Source organism: Mchenga conophoros, linkage group LG7, assembly GCF_057382185.1.
Source record: "Mchenga conophoros isolate Kocher_MC1m ecotype Shallow Benthic linkage group LG7, M_conophoros_male_GT1.1, whole genome shotgun sequence".
Classification (NCBI taxonomy): domain Eukaryota; kingdom Metazoa; phylum Chordata; class Actinopteri; order Cichliformes; family Cichlidae; genus Mchenga; species Mchenga conophoros.
The window spans coordinates 8,045,607-8,070,572 of record NC_140532.1 but is presented as its reverse complement, the minus strand read 5'-3'; the positions used below and the strand labels follow the sequence as shown (position 1 = coordinate 8,070,572).

Below are 24,966 nucleotides of genomic sequence, written 5' to 3'. Positions count from 1 at the left end.
AGGTTCTCACAGTCACCCAAACACCAACAATCCCCTCTTGACCTTCAGCCATATGTGAGCATTCACATCCTGAGTTATGTGTGAACATAATGCTCCGTGCATTTCAAAAAAACATTTTTATCAGTGAACGAGTAATGATTTACAGCCTATGTTTTTCTACTTTGATTTAGCCAATTTACTTCAAAACGCAAGAGTTGAAACCACAATCCCATATCAGACTGTCACCAAATCAACACTTGGAAAACATTAAGTAAACACTGAACAATCGTGGACAAACGCCTGCGCCGGTGCTAAGAATGGTCTCCAAAATCTGAAATGAGCTCACTTAAGGAAGTAACATACCTTAAAGTGAGAGATGACGTTTGTTTTAACTCAGAACTGGTGTTTATTTCTTTTGCTGTTTATATGGTTGACTGCATACTACAACAGCATTTCACATTTCTGACATCTTATAAACTTACAATAAATAACTCAAGTGAAATGACTACTGTGAGCATTACAGCACAGTTTGCCAACTTCTTTTTGTCTTCGCTTCCAGAATGATGAACATCAGATGAATACCTTTCTGGTTGCACAAGCTGAGGTAAGGATAGCACGCTCTAATTTATGTGTCAAACTCCGTATCCATGAAAAGTGCTAGTGCTGCACCCAGGAGCTGCTCTGATGAATATAACATTTGGCCAGGCTGCTGGGATCGGAAGCCCTGTCACAGTCCATTAAAAGGCTGAGACAGGGACAAGCTACAACCTGTAACCCTGCGCTGGTGACCTCTCAGCTTAGCATTATGGTCTCATTGCAGCCCCACTAGAAAAACTGTCGGTCTGGGCTGTGGTCTGTCTTTTGCCCTTTTGACCTCACTTCAATTTGTCATGCCAACATCGCGTGCCCAACCATTTGTTTTGGCACAGTCTTCATCTCTTGGGTAGCAGGAAAGCCATTAATCTAGGGCTACTGGGTCTTTAGGGGCCATGTGAGGACCTTTCGCCACTACAACACACCCAGATTTTGGTCAAAGATTTAGTCAAAAATAGGAGCAATAATTTATCAAGTGTAAATATTAAAATATCTACAAATGCTAAATAAATAAGAGTTGTTCAAATGTAAACTGTGATTACAGAAGATGACTTTGATCCTGCTTTCTTATTATCCACTTACTGAGGATAGAGAGTTACATTAGAATTATCTGCTTAACTGTGATTCACAACCATCTCAAACATAACATAAATACAAGGAAGCCCCTTTCATGTCCTTTTTTTATCTACTGCAAAATGCGTACCTTAACTTCTTTTTTGTTTTTACAGAAAGACACTTTCAGAGTTCATGTACTGAAAACTATGTGGAGGAGTACCATTTGCAACACTTCCAGGAAAGAATAACAAATGAAGATAGTCTCATGTGATTGGTGATTTTTCATCTCTTATCCACCTTGCTATCGCGCATGCAGACCGAGGACAGGAAAATTAAAATGAAATATAGGCTCGTAAAGTTTTGAGAGGATTTGAAATGTTAAAAGCTTCTACTGACCTCAAAAAACAAATACGCAAATCACTGCTGTTATGTTTTGAAGGATAGGGAAAACTAGCAGAAGACAGAAAATGCGTCTGAGGATATGCTCTTATCTAACATTAGAATACCTTTCTTTCTATGGCAAGGTAGTCTGCTTCAAACCAGCAGAGAGAGCAAATAGCAGGTCAGGCAGTCCACACATCGTCAGGTCTTAGGCTCTTGGCTGCAATCTTGGAGGAATTTATGAATGGTGTTTAGCTGGTTTGGTCAGGGGCTCAGATATTTCTGCCAGACTGCTGCAGCTCCAGCAGACTAGAATAACCTCAGTGTTGCAATCTCTCCACAGACGCCCAGCTGATGTTCCATTGTTAAAAAAGGAAAAAGTAATGGTAGCAGGGAGGTTAGTTCCCCCTGAATTAAATGGGAAAATGACATCACAGTGGTAAAAAAGGCACCACTGATAAGGTATGTAGCTTTAGTATTTTTGTGTGATCTTGTCTGAAAGTAAAGCGTCCATATGTTGTTTATCAGCTACGATGTGTAATTGTAGCATATCAGTTGTGTACTTGGCAGGCAACAGTCTGCTCTTTATGTCATCTGAGAGTATCTGAATAATATTTCTGCTAACCACAGTGTGAGTGTGATTATAAAATGAAAGGGAACTGAGGTCAGAGAAGAGATGACGAGATGCTTTTATCTGCCGCTGTTTAAGGTGGAATGTTAGAGGTGAGCAAGTTGAGAGCCAGCTCTGTAGTGCAGGTCAGAAAGAAGGAGCCTCTGAGTATAGCAGAGTCGCAATTTGAAGAATCCACCAAGTAGACTTTTCTCCACATTCTTTGAGTCTCTTTTCCACCTTTCAGAGATTGTTTTAGTTTCCGAGAGAAGCTCAGCATGTCCTTGAGACAGTGTCTTGCATTTTTAGAACTTCTGTCCCTCTTTGTTCATTTCTTCTAATACGTTGTTGGTACAAATTACCAAATCCCACTGAAAACAAATACTGTCCTGTTCCATTCATTTTCCTGGAAGTCAGGGGAAAAAGAACAGTAACAGATGGGGATGACACATCAGGCTGGGTGGCTGGCCACACTGGTAGAGTAGAAAGTTGTGAGTCAGACTGAAAACTAGGGAAGCATTTGAAGAATGGGTGACTATCTGGAATGTGCGATTCAGCGCATGTGCAGTGAACCCCTTAGAGAAGTGCCATGCCATTGGGCCAAGGAAAAGTTTTTCTGTTATTTCACATTTCCAAGCATTAGGTGCTTTTACTGCTGCACCAACAGTCAAAAAAACCTTGGGGCCACATACTGTTGGTGTGTAACTGCTTTACACTCAGTCTGGCTAGCTGACTGGCGTGGTGAGAAGGAACAGTTGACAAGGTAGAAATCTGATGATCCACTTAGCAGTCTTTAAAGCTTCATGAACCTTTTCTCACTCTCTCGAGGATCCATCTGTCCTAAATCTTTCCCAGCACTCTTCCTTCTTTGCATATTTTTGCTGTTACCTTGCCTCTGCCCTCCTACTTTTGCTCCATTTTCCATTTTAACCCCTCCCTCTTTTCTCATCCCTTTTACTAGCTTCTTTTTTGTTTGGTCCTCTGTAGCACTTGACTCTTTCCCTTCGGAGACAGACACTTTAACAAGCCTGCCCCAGTGGGCAGTAGACAGAGAGGGGAGGTTATTTTTAGATTGCAAACAGATTAAAAGGGGAACGTTTTTCTTCATCCTTGTAAAGAGTCCTCTTCTCTCTCTTTCAGTCTGTAAAGGAGTTTAGCATCTCTGTGGGGGATCTCATGTTACCTCCCCCACACAAACTCTTATTTTCCCAGACCCATGTAACCCCCCACCACCACCACCATCACACTCATCCTCTCCAAACACTGACATCATTCGTCAGACTGAACTCTTTCCTCTGCTCTCTGTGGGGGCTGTTCTGAACAGTCTGTACAGCATAAAATGGGTGAGTCTCAGCTCCTGACACAAATCAAGCAATGGCAGGAAAGAAAATCTGTCAAAAAACACACATCTGATACATCATTGCATCCTTAGAGCAGTTGTCCTCACATGACCTTTTTTCAGCGAGACTACCACATTAGACACACACACATCTACACCCTGTTAAAAGGGTGCTAAAAGAATAAATCACACAACTGCATTAGGAATAATTAGGCCAGTGGAGTTTGGGAGGTGACGGGCGAGCTTACTTCAGCGTTTTCCTGTCTTGGACCGAGACCAGAGTCTGACTTTTTCCTCCTGTCGCAAACACATACACACACATATCAACCGTGTGGATCACCTCATCTCTGGCCTGAGCTGGTGAAGTAAAAGGGGGAGACACGGCCTTCTGGGTTTTACTGCTCCTACACTCACTGACCCATACCGAGGTCTAAAGTCGGATACAGCTCCTGTAACTTTCCTGAAAGTGGCCTCATTCCTTTGAAAATATTCTGTTTTTAGAAGTGCAGCCTTTCCCTCACCCTTAATTTGAAGAAGTGAGTTCTTAAGGAGCGGGTGATATTGCGTGTTAGTCGGCCTGGCAGGGACCAAGCAGGAAATCTTTCATTAAAATTCACTCAAGGTCCATCATGACTTGAAGCTCTGTGTTAGATATTGAATAATAACTAACAGAGAGCAGTTCTGTTGAAGGGTTTATAATCCTCTGGATCACAGCTTGACCAATAAATCCTGGGAACTCAGTTATAAATCAACAGCCTAGATAAACAGAGATTAAAAGTTTCTAACTGAACGCTGTGTTTGGAGCTCTTTTTGTGTACGTGCTTTCTCCACCTGAAACTTTCTGAACGTTTCTGATATTCTCACAACAGAGCTTAAAAAAGAGCAAAGGGTGTTATCTACCTGATGTAAAGGAAGATTGGAAATGAGGAGGGAAAGTAATAAAGACGAACCAAAAGAGAAAATGATCACAGAGCGTTGAGCTACATCAAAGTACTTCAAATGGCTTTTTCTCAAGCATCGTGAGCTGAACTATGAGCACATTTGGGCTAATTGTCAATCACACGTAAAAATATTTATGCGGAATATCTACTCTTATCCAAACCATGCGGTTCAACTAAGCAAAGCAGCTCCCCAATGGAAATAGATGTTGGCTTTTCTTAAACACTACCACCCCCACTTCTTCTTATCCTTCTTTTCATCTCTTTCATTCTCTAGTAAAGTCACGGAAAACAAAATGTCAGCAATAAAAGTGAATTTCTTCTGTGAAATAGAATAGCTAAGGCCAAGCGTGTAATTTCATAAGCAGAAGGCACGTGAGTGCCTCTGGGAATATAAGATCCCTGTGGCAGAGCAGGCTCAGACTCAGTATTTGCTGTAGTTAGAGGGAAACCTGATAGTAATACCTCTGCTCTGCTCGCCTATGAGTCTGTCATTCAAATTGTAGGAGGGGCTTAGACAACAGTGGCACTGTAGCATCTAACAGAGCCATGAGGATTTAGAAGAGGCGGACTGAGGTGGTTTTCCCAACAACATCTGTAACTTTCTCTGGAGGACCAGAGACTGTAGGTCTTAGTTTGTGTCTAGAACCAGGACACATAGAGTGGCAGGGGTGGACGAAGCCAGAGAGAGATTAGTTCAAAAGTAGGAACATTGAAGAAGATAGTAGTAGTGCTGTAAGACAGTACAGGGGATACCTTAGCCCCTCTCCAAGGTGCAGATACAGACAGATCCTTAGATGTGTTTAAGCTCTGGAAATAAAAGCAACACTCATTCTAACATCACTGAGATTTAAGCTGAGAGGCATAAGGTATGTAAGGTAAAGAAGAAAGCTGATGATCTGCTCCACATCTTACATATGATATCAACAAAGCCTCCCTGTAACTACTGACACAACAAACTCAAACCTGACATTGCAATCTCACCATTAAGTCTGTTAATACATTTTCCTCCACAGGACACTTTGTGTGTCTGTTGCATTTACTCATAATCCCACCGTGTCTTACAGGAAGCAGTTATTCCCACTCGCTAAATCTGGATAAAGATGGAAGCTTTTGAAAGTTATTCCTCAAAACCCCATGGAGCAAAATGTGACTTTGTAGTAAGAAATGATGTACATCACAGTTTTTGTTTCAGCCAAGAGGGCTTAGAGGACTTACACAGACCAAAATCATACCTATTTCTGGTATCAATGGTCATTTTAGGCCTCGCTGGATGCCTCGGAGCTGATAGCATCTCACAGACTGACAGTCTCATGTCTGACATCAGATACAGAGTAAAATAAGTTGGCAGATGTAGCCACACTTTTTGAGTTCCCTGCTGCTTTAACCTTTCAGATGTGCATCGGTAGCCACACATGGTTCACATAACAAACCCCTTTTTTTCTCCTCGGCAGTTTAAGGCTGCATGCGAACACGGAAATGAGATATACACTATGGTGCTGAGGCTGAAGAGTCAGGCATCAACTTTCTAATGCAGAGTTATAACCCACAGATAGGCATGACATACCACAAAAGGGCATTTGAACAAAAACATGTGTAGGTGTACGTATACATGGCTGCATATATACAACACAGACGGAAGAAGATAAACAAATCCAAACAAATGGATATGTACATACACACGGGCTGAGTCAATGAGCGGTGATGATGAAGATTTTGTCCCTACTTCCAAACGGGTACAGAGCAAAAGATGCTACATGAAATAAAACCGCTGTGAAAGGATGCAAAGCTGCTTTCATGGACTGGACTTTTCCCACTGGATAATTTCCTGTTTCAAAGATCAGTGAAACATTTATTTATGAAATAACACTGTCCGCAGGCGAAGAGTAATCCAGTTACATCAATGAACTAATTTGTTCTCTTTAGATGTCCAACTTTTTCAAATGTAAAAAGGACTGTGGGAATCTGGGATAGAAACACAAGTAAATAAAAAAAAGAAGGATGAAAATGAAACTATGTTTCAACCAGTCTGACACTCCCATCAAATGACAATGTTTAACTCTAATTTATACTGAAGTTTGTTATTACTCCACCCTGTCACCTTATCCATCAGTACCTCCCATTTGTCCCACCCAAACACCTGCTTTAGCCCTCTAAAATGTGAGTTTATCATCCTTGAAAAGTGAGCATGTGTGAACAAATTACATCTTTTCCCCACATTATCACGGTATACACTGAGATTCATTATCTGTGTTTCCTGCAATGTGCAGCACACTAGGATAGACTAATATGTGAAAGAAAATGGGACAAATGTGAGTCAAGGGCAGCAATAAAGACTGTCTCTGACTAAGATGAAGAAGACTTTTTTTCCAGCACTAACAGAATTTCCTCGCAGCCTTAGCCTTCTTTTTAATCTTTGTGTTAGTAGCAGATTAATAAGTTGAATGAGTTCACAAACGGGCACACAGATTCTTGTGTATCTATTGCACAAGAAGATATTGCATTCATTCATTTTTTTGGAAACTTTCCCTAACTCTCACCATAATCACTACTTGCCTTACTCTAACTCTAACTTGAAACTAAACCTAAGTTTAACCAAATCGTAAACCCAGTCCTTCATTCTGTTCTGATTTATGTTATGGACTCTTGCAAGTGGTGGGTAAACAGATTTATGTCCTGATAACATGAGTAATTCCACGCACCCCCACACAAACACCCCCCCCCCCCTCCCTAAAACAGACGGTGAATGTTTGGCTGTGCCAGCTGTCTGAGCTTGACGCTGGGTGTGGGGTGTATATAATTGTCTGACAGGCTGTATGGTGTGTATACACATAGTCATAAACAGAATCTGGAGCGGAAGCACTGATCATTTAGATGCTTGACCTCATGACCCCAGGGTTGAACTGTTATCCATTCATTATGTGTAATATCTGGCCTCTGTGTTTGGAGGAAACACTGGGCGCAGCACTGGACCGCAGCCAGGCAGACTGTTTGTGTGTGTGTGAGTGTGTGTGAGCGTGTGACTTTGTGAGTGTGCTTTTGGAAAGGATGCATGAGCTGAAGAGTTTTCCTGATTTCATCTTTATTGTTTATGTTCTCATATGTAAGTAAATATAAATGATCCAAAGGTCTGTTTGCGTGTCTGTGCATGAAAGTGTGTAAACATGTCTATATCCAGGCCTTTGATGCTGACCACAGTGGCAATGCACTGTAGTGAACTTTAAGCCGAAAGGGAGCGAGACCCACAGAGAAACACATTTCGGTGTCAAAAACATCTGCATTTATATATAACTACTCTGAAAATACAACTGTTGAATTATATGTACGCTGCAAAAGTGGGAAAACTCACTTTCCGTTGCCAGCATCTTTCTCTTTAAACAATCTGGGAATAAAACACAATGCACAAATGGGCAATAATGCATTTAAAAACATTCAGCAGGCTGTGTCACCTTCTAACCTAACCTTTTAAATATTTGTGCCTGAGTGTGTGAATACAACACTTAAGCATTGTCAGGATGTGGGCATCCCAAACTGATGCAAATTCAAAGAGAGCCTGTGTGATGACAATATTATCTCACTGCTACTTTCCCTTTTTCTGGAAGTATGTGTGTGAGCATTACTAAATTGCCTAATAGCACTTCACCTCAGTCATTTCAGATTTCAACTCCTGTAAGGCCACTGTGAACTCCTTAAGCAAATACCACAGAGAAAGGAGAAAGGACAGAGAGGGATGAACATCTAGCAGAGATGCCCGTTTGAACCGGAAATATTTAGCAGGGTTAGAACTTTTGGCTCTTTGAAGCAGAAACACTAGAGAGGACCTGGCAAATATATATGTGTTTGAAGGCCAAATAGTGCTGAAGGCAGAGCTCCCATGGGGAATCTGACAGTAAAGCGGCTTTCCACTATGCTCACAGTTTAAATAAGAGACACAATAAGCTCAGTCATCGAGGAAAAGATGCCCTTATCCTAACCCCCATATAGCTGGAACACTGTGAGATATTTCATATTTAATGTGGTACAGAATACCCTATACACACACACACACACACACACACACACACACACACACTGAGAGACAGACAGGATTCATTATCCCATTCTTTAATGGCATGAGGTGCCAGGTTCATTGACTGACAGAGCTAATTAGAGAGGCATGAAAGTTTAAGCAGCATGTGACTCCCCTGACCCATAAAAACCTGTCATGTTTGTTGGTTCAATTGAGGGCATCATCCTTTCATCTCATCCAACTATAGTATCAGGTTTCTCTCAGTTATACCATAAACAGCCTGAGCCTAATCTTTAAATAAGACCCTGTATTGTTTCTTTGTAGGAGTGGCAGGTTATTTTAAAGAACTGTGAAACTGAGAAAACTTCAGTAAAACTCATAGGCCATGAGGTAAAAGTTAAACTTCCTGATTTTTGTGCAAAATCCTGCCTCCTCTATAAGCCTTTTTAAAATCACATATCTGTCAACAGTTAAAATGAATGTGGTCATCTGTCCATGACACAGATTGCTGTGCCACGGATGACAGTCATCAGTAGTCCAAGAAAGAAGCTTTGAAGTGAAACCACAGCGTTCCACCCAGTTCTCATGGCTTTCCCTTTAAATAGAGCATGACATCAGACTGTGAGCAGGTCTACCGGCCCCAGCCCAAAACAAATGTGTCCAAACAATGCCACATCTGGAGCGAAACGTAGAAGTAAGCAGAGACCAGCAGGAATGTAGCGGAGAGGGGTTGAAAAGGGAAAGTGATCCTGAAGTTATCAAGCTGCAGGCCAAGGTAACTATAGCATAATTTACAAATGATGCATCTGCCCTTCACTCACAAAGGAATGATGCAGCAGGTTCAAATGTCAGGGTTAAAAAAATGGGATAAAGACATATTTCAGCACACTGAAAGTAAACATAAACCTGCCAATCCATACGTAACTCGCTGTCTGACCTCTAAGTTCTGGCAAGCGTTAGAGAAAAAACATCTTATTTGATTTGATCACCTTTGACTTTTCTGTGCAGATACAAGAGGAGCTCTGCAGAAAGTCTTCTCAGGAAGCTAGGTCTTGTTGTCAGTGTCAGAAGCAATCAGAGCTGCTGGGTCTGCCTTCACGCAGCAGAAGAGCAGAGGTGCAAGGCAAAAATTCAGGCCAATTTTCTGCCTGTTGGCTAGAGTGTCTAATAAACACATGACGGCTGATCCAGAGGTTATTTGTCAGCAGACCCACAGTACACCACCTACAGTCTGACACAGAAATTTGGACTTACAGTCAAGAATGCATAAAATGCGCACCGTAACACACGGACACATGCACACTTTAGAACACATTGCATATCTATATATTAACTTGGATTTGCGTAGGAGGTTAAGGAGACCTTCAGAATGAAGGTGTGATCTGATAAATACAGACATACAATAAGATGGAAAATATGGCGGATGTGCAGTAGTTGAATAAGAGGACAGAGAAATCAAAGAATAAGAGGGGTAGAAGTAGGTAGGAGAAAGAGACAAAATGATAGAACCTGAGGGACTCGCTGCTCCCCAAAGTCATGTGTTTTACATCTGCACTGCAATTTATAAAGCATCTGCCTCCAAATCCTATTTACAGGCCTGATTCTAGGCATGGACAGACTAGTTCGCCAGTAAGAGCGCCACCAGCTGGAGAAGGCACCTGACAGTGGGTCGCATAAATGAGCTAATTACTAAATGAAGTACTTCATTATAAAGACTCTTTAAAGGAAAGCCAGTAATGCCTGACTGAAAAGTTTGAGAGTTACAGTGAAAGCAAGCAAGCTGAGGAAAGGATATGAGGTGAATGAGGTCAAGAAGTTCAATTCTAAGAGTGTCCTGATAATATTCATGTCACTTACTGCACAACTTACACAATGGAATAAATAAACTGAGAGCGGTACAAAGGATGCTGGAAAAGGAACAATAAAAGTAAAAATTACTGCACAATATTTTTGTAATATGAAGTCTGCTGTTTATAGTGCCAGTGTCTTAAATCACACTGGTCTCTATTGATGTTAGCGATCAGCCGACAAACACATAACAATTTTTAATCATGAGGCCATCTCTTCAATTATATATTCAAATTTAGCTGAAAATTATATGGGCCAATAAATTTAAAAATACTCTCATCTAACTTTGAGGTTTTTTGAGTTTTAATGACTGGGAGCACCATGAGAAGTCTGTGATGAAAGCAATAATTTATCATGAATTCAAAGCTCTTTCCTTTAAGGTATTACCAAGCGCATCATTTCTCTTATGTTTTCGCCAACTGTAGATGGTTTCTGCTCACACTCAGGAGGCAACAGTGTCCAGTAAAAGATGGAGGGAGGGAATTCAAAATATAACAGTATGGTAATTCCAGTTATGGTTGAAAATTATTATGGGTGTAGTCAGTAATAATTAAAGAAATACTCGTTTACTAAGACTGTGTTTCTTTGATCATTCACCAGTGAGAATAAGATAAAGGTAAATGGAATATTTAAGCAAGTAGAAACTAGTCAACATCTAAAAATTAGTGCTGAGAAAAATCTGGATTTTGTCCTTGACAACAGTAAATAACGCACAGATTATGGTCACAAATTAAACTCATTATGTCCTCAAAATACATTATTTACAAAGAATTCCAATCAAATCTACACCCTTCAAGGTTGTCTCCTTGTGCAGTCATACACTGCTTCCAGTCATCCTGCTGATACTGTTCTGACCACTTTGTGTTTGTTTGGGATTCATGCTGAATCTCCACTGTGTCAAGACCTGACAAACTCGCCCCAACGCAAATTTGGTAAAAAGAAAAGATAGGAGATAAGCAAAGATTGTGGTGGTAGTTCCAAAAAACTTTGCGATTTTTACCAGCATTTTCACATGTGCTAAATGTTCCCTTACTCTGTAGGACGTTAGTGCATAAATCAAGTCTGGCAGATTGACACTGTGTTCATCTGCGGTGCACAACCCTGACAATCTCAAAATAAAAAAAGAGAGAAAGAAACACAAACAAAAAACGATAACCATGCTCTTGTTCACATTCCTCACATGATGTGCTTTCTGAAGAACTGGACTCCACGAAGTCAAGAGTGTTGTTTGGTCTTAAGGGTCATAGTGTGAGGTTCAGCTTTCATCACCAGTGATAATCCTCAACATGAGGGTCAGTTCAGTTTAACACAGACTTAGATTTTTCATGTCTGGAGAAGTTTTGGAGAACTTATTTTTTCCCCAATACCTTTGCACCATAATCCATAATCACTGACTACATTAACTTCTGTGCGGATGACACTCTGCCCCTTTTGAAGGTACAGTGTTTCTCCAACAACAAGCCCTGGATCAACCCTGAAATGAAGGCTCTCCCCCAGCCCCATCATCTCTGCTGCAAACACCCTATCTTCAACCAGTGCCAGCTTTTCTTCCCATGACTTCTTAGCCCTCAGCCATCATCCACCACCTCTGCTTCAAAAGACTCCATCCCACGCCCCCCTTCCTCCAACACCATCCTGTCCCTTTCAACACTTCAGGTGAGGAACGAGCTGCGAGAGATCAAGATGCAAAAGGCTGAAGGTCCAAGTGGAATCAGCTCCAAGCTCCTGAGGTGCCGCGCTGACCAACTGTTTGGCATCATGTTCAACATGAGCCTGAAGCTGGGGAAAGTACCACAGCTGTGAAAGACATCCTATATGGTACCAGTACCAAAGACCACGCATCCGGAGGACCTCAGCAGCCACAGGCTGGTAGCACTGATCTCACGTCTGATTAAGACCCTCAAGAGACTGGTCCTCAAACATATTTGCCTCCTCCTTCAGTCTTCATTGGATCTGGTGTAGTTTGCTTACCAGCCTAGAATCGGGGTGGATGATGCCACCATCTACGTCCTGCACCGAACTCTGACCCAGCTGGAGAAGCCTGGAAGCACTGTAAGGATCTCCAGTGCTTTGAATACCATCCAGCCTGGACTTCTGAGGTAGAAGCTGGAGCTGTCCCAGTGGTTAGTGGACTACCTCACTGATAGCTCTGGTATAGCTGGCCTCATAACAGGTGAGGATGACTCAGAATACAGACTGTGTGGACTGGTGCCAGCGTGACCATCTTCTGATCAATGTGGGAAACCAAGGAGCTGGTGTAGGATTTCCGCAGGTGCAGACCCACCACACCGACACCAGTGAACATCCAGGGAACTGACATTAAGAGAGCAGACTCTTATAAGTACACGGATGTTCACCTGAAGAATAAATGGAGTCACAACACTGATGCTCTTTACAGGAAGGGTCAGAGCAGACTGCTGAGGAGATCTTTTGGAGGGGGGCGCTTCTGAAGACCTTTTTTCACTCTGTGGTGATGTCAGCCATCTTCTATGATGTTGTCTGTTGGAACAGTAGCTTATCTACAGCTGAGAGAAAGCGTTTAGAGAAGCTCATCATGAAGGCCAGCGCTGCTTTCGGATGCCCTCTCGACCCAGTGCAGGTGGAAGGAAACAGAAGAACTTTGGCAAAAATAACACCACTGTTATTTGCACAGTTTTTCCATTTTCTGTTTTTAATAATCTTTTACATTTTTAATAACTTAATAACTGCACATTATTTTTTTTATTATGCTGTAAATTGTTTTTTTTTTTATCTCCATGCTCCATCTGCCTGTCACTTTGCTGCGGGAACACTTGAATTTTCCCAGTTACTGACAATACGGGATATTTCTATTCTATATTTCTATTCTAATCCCACGGAGGAAGGACAGAGCAGACATGAGCACTGAAGTCACCGTTCACCTTTCACTACCAAATTATAATGAAAGTCTTCTCAGTCCTGCCAGCACTGAGCCAGAGAAGTCAGAAAGTCATGATGCCATCACTCAACATAAAAATTAATGGAATATTGGAATATTCTCCACTGTATTACGTACCTGCTGAGCTGATAATAAACCAACCTTTAAACCATTGTCATGCCCCTTAGACACGTCAGTGAGGATAAATTGAAAAAAAGTGCACTTATCACAAATAATATGTGTGTGCCACCTCTGGAGTAGTAAATCAGTATTAAGTCCTGGGGTTATATTTTTTTTTTTTACACATTCTCCAGTGAAGGCTGCCTGCATGTGTTTTCATCAGAGGATTCTTGTGGACGATTCTTACAACAAATACTTTTTGTTATCCTCTTGCAGTTGCAAATGTTGATCTTTTATGTTTCCTTATGTCAGCAGTGATGCATGAGTGTGGCGGTAATCTCTTTGGGAGTCTAGAGTTACATTAACAGGCAGTACGAAAAGCAGGAGGTGGTGATGGTGTCAGGGGTTACGGTGACCTGACAAACACATGAACCACCCAGTGAGGAAGTCAACAAGAGATGCTTTCCACAGCAGCGCCGCGCACCCTAGCAACAGCAGTTGCTGGCAAACATGTGTCTGACAAATGTGCCATCTGAATCAATGACAGGGCCTCAATCATCACAATATGGGGCTGCTTCACAAGTATCTCACACAAACACAGTGAAGGGAGTGGGGGAGTGGAAGGGAAGAAGAGAAATAAGATGGAGAGAATGCAGGAGGCAAGGCAGATATTGATAGTGTGTGTTGGAGTGCTTTACAAGTCAAACTTGCAGAACTGTGCAGTTCTATTGTGTTCTATTGTTGTCCTTGGGGCTAAAGTGCTAGCAAACTGCCTCAACATGGGCGTCTTATGTCATTTTTTGCCACTAAAATCTCACTTTATCCAAACTATCCTTTCTGAAGCCAAACTGGAAGTTCACTCACGCTGTACTGTTTTTTCCTCTTCTGGCTCTCTTTAGAAGAATTTTTATATAATTTGATGCCCTCTGCTGATTCATCTTTATTTGCTGCTTGATCGGCATTGTGTAACACCACCAATGTTTTCAATCAGTTCTTTTCATTCTCCACACTATTATTTAATAAATCTGTTTGCCCCAGCCTTCTGTCTGTACTCCTTCTCGTGCTCTTTTTTTGTATTTTCTCTCTCTTTCTCGCCAGCTCTGGAAAGTACATTCGCACAGTTCAACAGTGACACAAGGACCGTCTCCTCATGGCAGACCATGCTTGTGTTTTTTCAATTAAGCTAGGCTCCTGTACACCATTCATTTGGGAAACCATAATTCTCATGGCCTAGCAAAAACTAATGGAAAGTCACTTAGCTTTTTTTTTTTTTTCTGGGAGAGGTATCGGAAAGACCCGTTCCCTGGAAGCTCGTCAGATGAGATGGAGAATAAAAACAGTAGGAATACTGTCTATGAAAATACAGGAGGTGTTGATAGGAGGTGAAGGCCTCGCAGAGGGGTTTCAGGGTGCAAGAACTCATGGGGTGAATGGGATCAGGAAGGAGGTGTGTGAAAGAATACAGATGGATGGATTTCCAAGGGAATGCAGATGAAAGTAAGAGAGTTGCAGGCCGGATCTGAAATGCCCAGCGGGGAGGAGGACAGATCCACTGAAATCACTTCAAAGCCTGGTGTCACTGGGCTGCAGATGAGTGCCTGCTGTCCTTTTTATTTACAGAGATGGGCCCCACTAGCCTTTTGCATTCAACAGCAATAAACAGTGCAAATGAATAAATATCCACATGTGGCCAAACACTCAGGTGCAGTAACACCACACCATTTAGCAGCTCATTTAAAATGACTTTATGGCTCTATATTACATTAACACTAGCCCAGAAGGGCAGTAAAAAGAGTGATATTAAGTTCATCTGACAAACAAAGCAATTTTTAAAAAACCAAAACATTCTTACAGAATAGTCACTTTCACCTTACTTTTCCAAAGTTTTTTTTTTTCTAATAATGCCTGCCACTTCATCCTGTTTCCTTCATGTGTGCCTCAGCCACAGTCTTTGCATGGCTACAACCCATTTGTCACCATTAACATAAACCTTTCACTGCTGACGCTGACTGCATTCATTTGTGCAAAGTCACAAACACACACATGCTGCATATTCAGAGGTGCAATCTCACATGAGCCAAAACACAGCTACCCACAACTGGTCATACTGTATGGGCAAACACGTGCACACACGTACACATGCATGATGAAAGTGGGAGTGACTTAACCTGGACAGGCCCCCTTACACCCCCACCTCCCAGCCCCCACCACAACAATCAACAGAGACTGACGGACAGTAAAGCAGAGCACATAGCAAGGCACGGTCAGGAGCAGCACATAAAGAAGGAAGTCTTACCTCAAGAGTAGCGCTGTGGAGCCGATGCAAGGAAAAGCTTCATGTTTGTAGCGGTCTCTTTCAGTCTTGGTATCTTTGTATCTCTCAGCTGTGGCAGACGGGAACTGAGACAGGCACAGGCAGCGCAGAGCGGAGCAGCGCTCAGCACACTTTAGAGGCAGAGAAGGCTGTGGAGCTGCGCAGACCCCGGGCCCGTTCGCTCCCACTCTGCCTTCTGAGGATGAAAAGAGAAGACTTCATTACCAGCTGAGACCACGCCTCTACCCCTCCAGCCTCTCTCCTCCCAAGCCCATTCTCTCCCTCCCCTCTGCCTTCACTACCTCCCTGCTTCCCTTCCACACTCCCAGCCAGTAGCACAGGCCCTGTCTCAGCCAAGAGAGGGGGAGCAGGCTGCCAAAGAAAACCTCCAGTCCCACCGCCTGCTAGTGCCGTGCAGTGCACGGACAGAGAAAAAGAGCAATGAGGAAGAAGATGGAGAAACAGAGATGTCATACAGCAAATCATTTGAATACACAGAGAGTTATTTGCTTAGTTTGGACCTTATGAATGAAATATAATGTCGCAAAATCAGTTCAACTTCTGCCAGTGAAACCTCAAAATGCAATAGGGAGAAATAAAGTGTGAGAGTTTGCCAGTGACTGCGTTAAATGTCTAGGAAATTAAAATGAAGAAAGAAAAGAAGGAAGACCAAAAGTAAATTTAGACCAAGTATTGGGTGTAGGACAGAAGGGCTTCGCTTTAGAAATAGTGGAAAGAGACAGGGGAAGGACATAGACAGGCAGGCAGACGGAAAGAAAAACACAGACACAGAGAGAGACATAAAATAGGTGATCAGTTTGACAGTTTCAGGGAGTGAAGGAAAAAGACCAAACACATACTTAACCAGGGGGTGTTGGAAGTTTTAATTAAGACTTACTATAAGATCACATCAAACGACTGCTGCTCAGGAAGGACTATGACTGTGTGTGTGTGTGTTAAGTTCTGGGGGTGGGCACAATGACTGTCTGTGTGTTTATAACTCTTTGCAAACTGCTTCCATATTCATCACCAAGAATAAGGATGACGTTTTTTGTCCACCTTCAGAATGTCTTTTCCCCTTTTTTCATCCTCTTTGCCTTTTTTTCTCATGCCAAAGTGAACTCTCTCCCCATGAGACAGGGAAAATCAGACCTAAAAGCACTAGCTGTTTACTGTCCGTAATTATGAGGGGCTGGGTACAGTCAGCCCAGGCAAGCTCTACGCCCTGCCCCCAGTGCCACCACACACAAACCTTGCTCTGCCAAGTTTGCTAGTTTAAATTGGGCAGTGGCAGAAAAAGGGGGCTGTAAAGTGAAAGAAAAGTACACTAAAACAAATTAAGGTTAAAATTAAGGTTCAAGTCAACTGGTAATAGAGACTTCAGAAACAAAAAAACACATTATACTTTAAATCACTTCTAGTTAGGTTTCTGTGGAAGTTCAGCTGCTGCATGCCAACTTCAAGATCATAGCATGAAAGTTAAACATTGATGCTAAATTTTTTTTTTTTTTTTAAAAAGACATCATCACAGGACATCTCTACATCCACCACTACTGGCAAATCTGTTGGCCTCAGTTTGATTTACCTTTGCAGAAAAAGAAGGCATTAAGTTTAAATAAGAGGACAGCGCTCTAAGATACAGTGCTAGCTCCTTGAACAGGAACAGGAAGAGGGATAAGCAAAAGAGCAGCTGGGACAAATATGAATACCGCAACAACAACAACAAAAAAGACAGCCAGAGATCTTGGAGCAGAGCAGAAGGACCAAAATGTCAGCATAATGTAAGAGTAAAGGAGAACTTTTTGGCAGCACATGATGAGGTAAGCAGGCATTATACAGATCTCTGGCAATCTCCCATGCTAACATTAACACCTACACAGACCCTCTCAGTGGCATAATGGTGTCAAATTTACACAGGTCCACAAAACAGTACTTAAAGTTATGGGCTGCCTTCATTGTAGGCTGTGAAAACTCAGACACGAGACTGGGGATTGAGACAGCTGAAAATGGTTTGGTAGAGCAATGACAGAGAAAGAAGAGACAAAGTCATTTCTGTGTACTTCATTGCTAAGAAACACTAATCCTCCAAAACCAGTGACATGGACAGCCTTTCTGTGGTGTTTTATGTCTTTAATTGGAGGCTTTGGTGATAAAGAAAAGACTAATCCAACATCTGAAAGCTGCTGTTTGTTTACTGTCTGCAATATAATCAGGTATGGTCATTACCCTAAAGATGGTAAATTGATAAAAATAGCACAAAGTGGTCATGCGATAAGGAAAATTAGATGTGTCACGACAGGCTGCCATCAGACTTTGCAGCCAACAGAAAACAAAAAAAGCAAAAACCCATACAATAAAATGAAAGATATAGAGAAATATAAATAGAAAGAAAGAGGGAGAAAGTTTAAAAAAAAGAGAGATATGATTGATCTAAAATTGGTATTTAGGAACGTGAATACACTCAACATCCTACCTAGCCACTAGGGGCTCTACAGAGCTGTGGTGTAAATACAGTACAGTGCAGTGCGGCAAAGTTTAGCAGTAACAACAACTCTCACATTCTTCCCTCTTTTTTGTTTCAAAGAGGACAAACCTCTGTGCCCTTTGTTTTCATGACTGGTACAGCAAATTGTAAATCCCATCTCACCGATTTAAATCACTTATTAATCTAGTACAGGTCAGACATGGCCTACAACTCATTAGACTAAAAATAAACAACATAATTTCTGTTGCTTTTTACCCAATTTAAGAAGAGAGGATTGTGTAAATTAAATGAATGATAATGTTCACCTGACAGTTTATCAGGTATACTTTGCTGGACTCTCTTTTGCTTTTGGAACTGTCTCATTTCTTCAGAGATTTTGGTCTATATTAACATGATAGCATCACGTAGCTGCTGCACATTTGTCAGCTGCACATCCATGATGTGAATCTTGCGTTCCACTACATCCCAAAGGTGCTCTCTTGGATTGAGTGAGTGTGGAAACTCTGTGAGTACAGTGAACTCACTGAGATGATTTGAGCTTTGTGACATGGTGCATTATCCTGCTGGAAGCAGCCATCAGAAGATGGAAACAGTAAGGACATGGTCGCCAACGATGTTAAGTTAGACTCTGGAGTTAAAATGATTCTCAATTGGTACTAAGGAGCCCAAAAAGTGCAAAGAAAATATCCACCACACTATTGAAACGGTCAAATTGCAATGCTACCAGCGAAATTTTAAAATCAAGACTCGTCAGATCAGACAATGATAAGCCTGATCTGAAGGCTATTGTTACATCAGTTTACTGTTCCCAGCTGACAGGAGTGGCACTTGGTGTTGTCTTCTGCTGCTGTAGTCCATCTATAGCATGTATTAAGAGACTTGTAATTGTATTAAGAGCTGCTCTTTTGCATACAATGATTCTAACAAGTAATTATTTGAGTTGTTGTTCCATCCTGTTGGCTCATAGAAGTCTTGGCATCATGGGCGTAACTTTGTGCTGAACATTGGGGGGGTCAAGATCTCTGTCTAAATAAATAAATATGTTGTAAATTCCCAGATGATTAAACATGCAACTATTTTGCTGGTAATAACTGAAATGAGTAAAGAAAATCAACAGCCTATTTAAGCAAGATATAATTCATAATTTTATTGGGGGGGAGGGGGGTTATATTGGCTGGGTCTGATTATTGGGGGGGTCATAACCCCCCTGGAAATTACGCCCCTGCTTGGCATTGTCCACTGACATCAGTTAGGCATTTTTGGAGATGTTTGTGCAGGAAAATCCCAGTAGATCAGCAATTCCTGAAATGTTCAGATCAGCCAATCTGGTACCAACAGCCATGCCAAATTGAACGTCACTTCAATGAGAACCGCTTTGTAAGATGAATGTATATAAAAGAGTGGAGCCTGCTCAAACCTAGCCCTGTAGTCTGTGCATATCAGACCACCAGCTGCCCACACGGGGAATTCAATTTAAACTCTCCGCTAGTACACAAATCCTCTTCCTGCCAACCGTCTGGGGTCTCTAAATGGTCCTTCTTTCTGTGTGTCACTAAAAAAAACCCCAGAGAAAACAATGCTGATGCTTATTAGAGTTTTTTAACAGTGACCACAAAAGATTCTAGCTTTCCTGACTGGAGCAACACCTGGGTCAAAAAACTAATAAAACTTTTGACCGTTTAGCAGTAATTCTGCATGCACAGATTTATTGACTGACTGTAATAAAGTTACTAAAAATAGTTCCCTAAAACTAAACATAGATTGGGGGAAAATGTGTAAATTCACCTCCCCTAAATATACAGTGTAGCTTTTCTTTTCAGCCTTTTAGAGGATAGAGTGGTTTAACCATGGCAAGATTAATGTTGAATGAGATCTTGCTCCCTGGCTGTGTGTCACTGTTTTGGTGTACTCAATTAACATGTGGTAACTTGACATCGAAGTACCTTAACAGCTAAAGAAGAGATGAACCCTTGAGTGCTTTGTATACTGTAAAAGCTAAGACAGCGTCACTGGACTCCAGCATCTCAGTGAAGTAATAGCAAGAACACTGCTTTGGTTCCAAGTTTTTAAATTATTTCTGCAACCCGATTTTGCCACAGTTGCAGTAAGGTTTTAAAGTAACTGGGTTATTCCAGGTCATGTTGGTGACACACCCAGAGGCCCAATGAAAGGCCTCCCCATCACCACCACCAACAACGCTCCTGTAACTGTCAATTAAGGGCACTGAGTGTAGGCGCTGACTACATGTGGTGAGTATATTCCATGAGTCACTGACTGTTAGACACCTGAAATGTCCTATAAAATCAATTACATTAAAACTTAACAACCAGGAAAGAAAATATTTTACAAACCCAAGACTAGTTCAATGAGTGCTTTGTAAGTTTATGTCCTGAGGCAAGAATGGGCCCCAGAAATATTAGACTGTGGGTTTCAAGTTAGACACGGTGATGATGTCTGACCAAAAGGTCTAACACATCCATTCCCATCCTCTCTCTGATTCAACTACTGGACTCTGAAGCAGCCGTACTGGGGATTCCTGGGAATTTCACACCTACAATGCCGATGAACAGTGACCGGTAGAGTCCATCACACCATGGTGTGCCATTTCTGACCGAGAGAGCCCAGCAGACAAGAGCAGATGCTCTCCCCCAGGGCAAACATGGGGCACCCCAGCCAGTGTAGACTTAGCAGTTTGGCGATGTGTACTCGCCCCATCATGTCGATCAGGAGTGATGATGTTCCCAGGAAGACAACGTCATGAGGTGCACCGCAGGTAAAAGAGGGAAAGCTGAAGAAAGTGTGTTCTTGAAAGAGCAAAGGTAGACATAATCACTATATATGAACTTAATTCTAAGTCAAATACGTCCTTGAAAGAAGCAGCACAGAATTATTTCAAATCTACTTCAAAACTTAGTTACCAGAAGATTCTGAAAATTATAATCATATTTATTTTTGACTAAAACAATTTCAATATATGTACCACATGGAAAATACTCCGCTTCTTCTTCCGCTTAATACTCAGCGGAAGAAGATGGATGGATGGAAAATACTCTGTGTACAGTACTGTGCAAAAGCCTTGTGTCACCCTTCATTTCTTGATATTTTGTTTCCAAAAAGCCAGACTTTCTGGTAATTGTTTTAAAGTGCTCTTGAGAAACAGTTAATAGTTCCCATGTCTTTTGCTTAATCTATGAAAAATGCCAAAGAAAACATAGTTTTACAGGCATAAAATAGTATTTCACACCAACAAGGTAATTCCCAAAGAGCTGTTAGCAGAAAACTTGGCATATCTTGGCATGCTGTGCAATGTGACCTTAAAAATGAGGAAACTGGCCAAGCAGAAGACAAAGAAGAAGTGGTAGGCTTAAAACTATCAACAGAAGATGAATGTATCTGAAAGTCATGTCCTTAAGAAACAGGAAAAAATCCAACAAAGGATCAGGCCCTTCAACAGATCTAACAACTATTCATTGAAGCCTCGTCAGAAATGGTCTCAGTGGAAGAGTGACTGTAAAGAAGCCATTCTTCAGGAAGGGAAACAGAGACAAAAGGCTGAGTGGCTGTATGCCAAATTACACAAAAAATGAAAACTCTGTTTTGCCTTATATACTGTATTTTCATGTATTTTTGCAGATGTTTCAATAAAAGCAAAATATTCAGATTTGAAATGTGACTGAAGTCTTTGCACAGCACTGTAAGAAATGGTAAGGATTACACAACCTATACAATACACTGATTTACTTTTCTGTTTTATATGGGTAATTCAAATCCAGACGATTGCTAATAATAAGAACGACTCCGTTGGAATGGAATAGTATTTATTCAGGCTCTTATAGCCTTGACTGCTGTGGCAATTTAAACCGATATGGTGGTATGCTGTGACAATTTCAGCACTTCTCACACAGCCCATGGTATGTTTACGATAAGACCACTAAAACAGTGGGCTGACCCGCCTTGATTGCATTTCATAAATCTATAAGCATAACTGTGGGACTGTGACCGCACGTGAACTACAGTCCAGTTCCGCACAAAAACATAACTGCTTTTTTTTTTATTTGAAAAGGTCTTTTATTAATTGTAATTAAAGCAGTTTTTTTTTTTTAATTTCAGAACAAAACCCAAACAATTTTATGATCATGTTCACAAAGACAAACTATACTTGGACTTTCTAGAAAGAATTTATTGAACTTAATTGAAGGGCAACTGATTTAAAATGATTAAGTGATTATGTTTTAGGATAAAATGAATATAAGTGTGACCTTTTTGAGTTGCAGTGTCTTTATTTTTTATTTTTTTGACTTAGGAGTTGGGATTGAAATAGGTCGGGTGGATAGAGCGTCCATTGAATTGCACCAGAGCCACAGCATAGCAAACACAGAGATGACTGACCCTCACAAATGGGCCTTTCAATCCTTCTCCTCACTTTTGTCCCATCAATACCTTACTCTTCAGGGAGACCAAAGCCACCAACTCCAACTTTCTGCCCCTTCCAAACACAGAGTGAATGGTGTCTACTGTACCTCACACCACTCCCCTCTCTGTGGGGTAGAACACATTTTGACAGGCCTGTATTTATGGCATAGTGTAGTCGTGTTGGAATGAATCATGAAAAAAACCAAATGCATCTTGCTGGATGCTCATTTATATCAAGTGTCGGTCAGCTGTGGCGGTCTGCGTGTGTGGCCTATGTAAAGAGAATGGGGCTTGTGTGAGTGTATGTGTGAGGGAATATTAAGATAAGCCTAATGAGGACCAAGCTCTGTTTATCTGTTTGTATCTGTTAATGTGCATTATAAAGGTTGTCTCAAATGATTTTTTAATTGCCACTATAAGCATGGAGGAAGCTTTCAATGCAAGAAAAGTGCTTACAGTTTAGAAGGCTAGAGTTTCTTCTTTTCAGTTAAAATTCCAATAACCACAACATAACCTTAAATGACAACGGGATTTACAACAATTTCCAGATAACACTGACAGATGCATAAATAATCATTTTTACAAAACTACATTATCAGTAAAAACACATTCCAGAATGATGAGCCACTGACAGACTCGTCACAATATATACTTAATAACGATCTGTCTTTGAAACACTTTGCAAGAGAAAACACTCACATAAACATACTCAAAACACTTGCATATATGACATATATCACCATAGGAATCTTTCTGGGTGCACTGTCTCAGTGGGTGTGTGGTAACAATGGGAGCTGGGGTGAGCAAAGGCAAAGTTCTCTGGTCCTTCTCCACATAAACCTTTAATATGAGGCCTCCTCAGCACCAGTCGGCCATCTAAAGGCACTGTACCCTGTAATTGACCTTAAAAATACTTTCAGTGGAGGTCGGCAGCCATGTCATTGGCCTTCGGCCCAAGCGGTGGCTGCATCTCCCCAGCCCAGAGGAGCCTGGGAAGGCCTTACAGGGTATATTTAGTGGCCCTGTCCTTTTGAGCAGAGCAGGAGATGCAGATAATGCCAGTCTGAGTATAAAACCGCTCTGCCGCCCACGAGTGGGCCTGTCACCGGAGCATTTCTCTCTCCCACGGAGTTGTGTTTCCTGAGGTCAGAGGTCACCTGTAGGCAAACCAGGTAAATATACAAACATAGGAGCTACTGATTGGAACCAATGACTTGGATGAAGAAGGGGTGTGCAAAAATCTTTGTTCTCTGTGTGGCAGGAGCAAATTTGATGAGAAAAAATAAAAATAAAGCTCTCAGATCAGCTGACAAACAGCAGCAATGGTAAATTTGAGCTATGATATATTTTGACACATCAAACTGCAATGACATGGTGTTGATTTTTTCACTAAGATGAGTGGAGGGACCTCTCAACAAAGAGACGAATAAATTTATCAACTTCATCTGAGGACAGAACTTGTCAGATGGGTTTCATAGTCCTACTGTCCATGTTCTGGTCAGCTCACATCAAATGCGGTGCTTCAGACAGTCACAACCTAGCTTCTATACCACTCCTCCATTCATCTGTTCTATTAACTGATATGTATCATAATTGTGAAAGTCTTGTACTAAAAGGCATGAATCGATGTTTTGATCTGGTCCCTCTGAATGAACCACGTCCATAAATGGTTACTGCGTCTATGAACTGTGAAAGCTGGCATTTTTCGCTGGAGCCTCTTCCTGTACCCCTAACATGTATTTGGATTTTGAAAACAGTTTTACCACACTAACAGCAATAATTCTCATGCGTCATGCAAGCCCTGCTTTCTGTCTGAAATCACATTTCAACTTTAGTATTTTGAAGATTGTGTCAAAAACCTGTCCAAACATTCCGTCCTCAACAGATCTACAACAACACTCCTATTTCCATATCACATCTGGAGATCATAGAAAACATAATGAATACTGAGAATCTTTACACTTGTAATTTGATTCTGTTTAACTCTGGCTATGCATGTAGTGTAAAACATGTTTTATGTGGGAAAATATTATCATCACCGTTGGAATCAGAGCTAATGACTCTTGATGAAGACATTAATAATAACAAATGTAATTTGCTATATTCATATTTTTTTTTAATACGAAACATAGACCTAGACCTAATAACCGACGTAATAATAACTTCAGTAATAATTAATATAAGTATTACAGTTCTATTATCCATTTCAATGATATTATTCACTTTTATAATTGATCAGCTGCATCAGTTGTTCATTAAGCCGCCCCATCATGCTCATTATGTTTGTGCAGCTGTAACCAAAACGCTAGAAGCACCTTTTTTGCATGTCACACACAGACAGCAACATTCCTGCTGGTTTCTATCAGAAACTGCTGTCTGGGGCATCTGCAAGGTAATTTATGATTTCTTTCACGAAAAATTATCGTTGGAGATAAATCACAGCATACTTCTGTCTTGTAAAAAAAATTTTAACAGTGAAAACTGG

At 41.3% G+C, this 24,966-nt stretch overlaps 1 protein-coding gene across 1 annotated transcript in view; it reads right to left on the bottom strand.

Annotated features, from left to right (window-relative positions):
• znf469 (zinc finger protein 469) overlaps positions 1-24,966 on the bottom strand; it is a 208,564-nt gene that overhangs the window by 24,586 nt on the left and 159,012 nt on the right. The window contains exon 4 of the mRNA XM_085281812.1: positions 15,566-15,779. The gene's annotated coding sequence lies outside the window, so the exon portion shown is untranslated. The remainder of the gene's footprint in view (positions 1-15,565; positions 15,780-24,966) is intronic.